Source organism: Phyllostomus hastatus, unplaced genomic scaffold (assembly GCF_019186645.2).
Source record: "Phyllostomus hastatus isolate PE091 unplaced genomic scaffold, TTU_PhHast_1.1 phas_scaffold_585, whole genome shotgun sequence".
In the NCBI taxonomy this organism is placed as follows: domain Eukaryota; kingdom Metazoa; phylum Chordata; class Mammalia; order Chiroptera; family Phyllostomidae; genus Phyllostomus; species Phyllostomus hastatus.
The window spans coordinates 20770610-20775687 of NW_025334037.1; positions in this window are offsets into that span (position 1 = coordinate 20770610).

The window sequence follows — 5078 nt, forward strand, 5'->3', positions numbered from 1 at the left end:
TTTCCTGAGCCTATATCTTAGCATATTCCTCAAAAAGACAAAAAAAAAAAGCCACAGTGGTCTGCTGCTTGCTAAAGGAAGATTACCCAGCCAGTGTGAAAGAAACCAGGCCATCATCTACAGCGCTGTTAAAAAAAAATGAGCTAAAGAAGATAAAACCTTTCTAAATCAAGTACAATGAGGAATAGAAGGAAAAAGAAATTGAAACTAGAAAAGGCACACCTTGGCCCAGCAGTACTGCTGACAGGTTTACAAAAGCCTTTCCGGAGTGCTTAGTCGGTGCCTGGAGAAATGGACAGAGGCCCGGAGGAAACAAATCACCCTAGGACGCCACCCCAAGTTTATAGATCCCCAGAGATTCTGCGAAGCTGTCATCAAAGCCACCATCACATTCATCACCCTGGGCAGGAATAGGAGAAATCGGAGGTGAAAAGAGCCGATTAAGTTCTTAAGACTTTCCCCAGAGGATGCCACACAGAGATCAGTTGGAGAAGCGTGCTTTCATGAACTCCATAAACTTTGGGATTATTCGAGCTATAGGCAAGGATCTCTTCCTTTGGGGGCATTCTTCTCTTCAGCCTGATGGGCCTTAGGTTTTTTCCACTCATCTGCGCTGCCACCACATTCTGTGAAAGACCATGCATGTGAAGTTCAGTTGGCATGACCATCCGCTTTGCAAAAAAAAAAGGGACCGCAAAACATTTCCCACCAGGAGGGCTAAGAAGGTGGAGTGAACATTGGTCACGGTTGTGGCCACCGAACACCATCTCTTCAAGAGCTGGTGGTTTACTTTGGGAAATCACACAGTTGTGGGTAATTTTCTTGAGTCCCAAATCTAGATGCTCCCCCATAGAGCCAAAAAGTGGGCATGTGATCTCAATTCAGGCAATTGATTTCTTCCTCCCAAGACTGAGTCTTAAGAGGAAAAAAAAAAAAGACTAAAGCTGATTATTCCAGCTGGTGAGGCAATCCAGTTGTTCCTTCTACCAGAACTTTCTACAGCTGCCTAGGACCTGCCTGTTCCAAACCACCGACATCAAACTTTCTTTCGAGCCTGTGAATGTAGCATTCCCTACCATTAAATTCTCCTTTTGCTTATGTTTATCAGTTTGTTTCTGTCACTTATAATGAAAGATCCCGGACTAAAGAGAGTGTTCAAAAAGTAGGAGGGGTAGAAATGATGTCTGGAAAGACTGTCTCTGACAACAGATATTTCACCTAATGCATTGTCACAGGGACACGTAGGGCTGAAGACTACAGAGTCAGGGGAGGAAGAGTATCTGCCTCTCCCCATCAGCCTGATTGGGTAGTGACCTTCAACCTGGCTGGCATCCCTATTTTTGCCTGACTCTGGGACTGTGAAAAGGCAGCCCTCGTGGCACCATGGGTTTCTCTGCACCCAGTACCATGTTGGTAAATGTTTTTTAATTGAGTTTGGGTAAGAAGAGGGGAGAAGAGCCGATGGGTAATGTTTGCCAATTCCCATGGTGTAGATACTCCCAATTGCAAACTAATGTGCTGTCACTGGGAGAGATACGCACCATAAGCTATTCTGAGCGAGTGTGAGCCAGCTCCACCACGTCCACCCCTCTAACCACAGCAGCTGCACAGGAAAGCTTCTGGATAGTAATGATGGCTAACATTTATTAAACACTTTACCTGGTGTGGGGCACCATTCTAGGTATTTCACATGTATCATCTTGTTTAGTTGAATCAATACATCTGAGGCAGCTACCATTCTTATCCCTATTTTCAGATCGGGAAACTCACATGCAAAGAGAATAAAAAATTGCTCAAAATCACAAGGGTGGGAGGCCGAGGTGCCATGATTTCATCCCTGGCCACTGAGTCCGGAGGACACTTGCTGTGCTGGCAGAGAGAATCAGATCACAGCAGGCTTCTGTCCTCTGGGGTGTGGGAGGCGGCATCGGGCTCAAACATCCAGACGAATTCGACACAGATTTTAAATGTTTCGAGTCCAAATTTTGTTTTTGTATGTACATTCTGATTCTTTATGCCCTATCTACCATCAGAAAGATGAAAGGTAGCTTGAAGTAATAATATCTGACAACTATTGAGTACCTACTTCAAACCATTTCATTGACCTACATTTTATCTCATCTCCACAACAATCCTCTAGAGATAGAAGTTATTCTACCCATTTTGCAGGTAAGGAAACGAAGGCTCATTAAAAGTCAATCTACAAAAGCCCATATAGCTAATAAGTTCCCGAAGAAAAGTCATTTTTTAAAAAGAAATGCTCTTCATTTTATTGCAGAGGAAACAGGTGGAAGGAGGTTAAATACTTTCCTATGTGACATAATCAGTCCTGGTGCCAAAGCCTGTGATAGTCACACCACATCAGTGACTTCTCCGTCTAAGCAGACCCCCTGATCAGCAGACAGAAGTGATTTTCCTAGAAAACCCTGGCTGGGTGACTGGGGTAGGAGACTTTGAAGGGCCAACTGCAATTCCACTGCTAGAGGGCTTCCTCCTAAGCATTTACTTGTGACCCACTAAGAGCTTTTCTCTCTGAAAAGCTCACCTGTCTGCTAAAATCAGCAACAGGTTAAAAGCAGCATCCAAAGAATGAGTTTGTTTTCTGAATAGTGGTGACTTCTGATCTTCTGCAACTTCCCCGTGGGGACTGGCCGAATGGTGGTGAGGTGCATTACCAGAAAGCAGGATTCTCCTTGTGTGTGATGCTGGAGCTGGCCTTTTGGATATGTATACAGCCTTGACAGGTGTGATATGGATGAGGTGCACTAGTGATTGGTGATAATGAGACTTTTCAGTGTGTGTCAGTTATAGAACAATTGAAGTCATCAAGTGATTTGACAGCTTCTCATCTAACTTACTGCTCAGAGGCAGGGCTGCTGAAATATCAAATGCTTCGAGGAAGTCATTGATGCAGGCTCAGGAAGGGTTAACATCCCCAATGTGCCTGCCTTCCCTTTTCCAGCAGAGAGAGGGGCGGGTGGGGTAGGGGTTGGATATGTGTCACCCTCAGACACGAATCCATAGCAAAATAGTGGAGAAACAGTTTTAAACCATATTGTTCCCTGTTTGGTTTGCATACTAATATCTCTGGGATTACTTTCTCCTGCTCTGGCAATCTGTCACCTGTAACAGGGGAGGAAAGGCAGGCCACGGAGATCCTAAATAAGTAAGTAGCATGCTTTTGATTTTACCGAGCGGCCTTGTAGGTCCCTGAAGTAATTTGGGAACTGATGGTGGGGGAGTCCTGCAGGAGCACCTGAGAACCTCCCAGGGTACCACTCAACACCTCTTTTATTCCAAATTGTATACATATATATGACATCCAGCCTCAAAAAATTAATCAGAGAATTATCTTATGATCTAGCAATCCCAATTCTGGACATATACATACCTAAAGGAATTGAAAGCAGGGATTTGTACACCCATGTTCACAATAGCCAAAAGGTGGAAACAGCCCAAATGTCTATTGGCAGACAAGTGGATAAACAAACATGGCATTACATACAGTGGAATATTATTCAGCCTTGAAAAGGAAGGAGATCTTGTCGCGTGCTATAACATGGTGAAACTTGAAGACAGGCTCAGTGAAAGAAGCCTGACATAAACAGACAAGTGTTGTATGAATCTACTTACATGAAGTACCTAGAATAGTCAAATTCATAGAGAAAGAAAGTAAAGTGGTAACTGCCAAGGGGGCAGAGGGAGGGGGAAATGGGAAGTTACTGTTTAATGGGTGTTTGATCGAGGCAGGCCTAGGAGGAATGAAAATCACCAGGCGAGAAAATGGCCTCGTGGGAAGCTGCCTGCAGACCCTACCCAGGAAGATTAGAGTCTGGGGTCGGCCTATCCGGCATAACAGGATGCAGCTTTCACCCAGCAACCAGCCCTAGCCAATCAGACTCTGATACCCCAACCGCAGGTTTTTGTGTTTAAAAACCCGGACCTAAGAACAACTGAGCAAGTCCCAGCCTCCCTTGGCTGGCTCCCCAACCTCCCCTGGTTGGCTCCACCTTCCCTTTTATTCCCCGCTAACAAACCCTGTTCTCCTTAACTGGCTGCATCCATCGGTTTCTTCAGCAACTCCGACCTAACAATGGGTACCTACTTTCAGTTGGAGATGGAGAAATTCTGGAAATGGATGGCAATGATGGCTGCACAGTATTGTGAATGAACTTAATACCACCTAAAAATGGTTAAAATGGTCACTTTGATGTTACGTATATTTTACCATTAATTTTTTAAGAAGACAGCAATACAGTGTACATAGTCAGAGCACTTACACAGCATGAACCAAATGGAAGAGCTAGGTGTGCATTGCCATAATCGGTAAAGTGAGCTACGAAGGTAAGCTAAGTGTGCACACTTGCCTTCCCTTCCTTAAGCTTCTGTTGACAGAGGGGCAATCAAAGTTCAGAGAGGTAAACTAAGGGACCCAGGCCCCACAGTGGTAGAAGGAGAATTGGAACCTTGATCTGCCGGCCGTCAAAGGCAGCACAATCTCCATACTCCAAAATGCCTGGAAAAAGTACCCCTATTTCAGGATGTTCCTAGGCCAGGCAGTTGGATGGAGCCCAATTTACATGCTCTTTGAAACATGTGAGGCCCACACTCAGAGACACCTCAGAATTCATCGGTAGGAGAGTCCATTCACAATTTGTTTACAAAACTAAAATATATAGATGCTCCGATAATAGCTAAATGGAGAGAGACCTGGAGAATTTCCCAAAGAAAGATGCAACTACCTGTCATGTCTGGCTTTGGTTGGCCTATAGAAATAGAGCCACAGGATTCACAGCATTCCACCGTAATCAAGACAGCCATACCCGAACTGCACCGGTAATAACCATGAACCACTGGTTCTTTTTCTAAACCCAGTTGGAATAACTTATCCCTGGCTGTGTCTCTGTCTTGGTTTAAAATGGAAATGGTGTGTCATTCTCACTGTGTTTTTCTTATGGGGCTGAAGATCTTGGGGATGTATGCTTTCCCCAGGTATTGGTGCCCACCCACATGCTTATATTAGGTTGTATGTTGTAGTCTGTCCAAGCTGGCAGGATATCGCCCAGTGGTGAAGACCG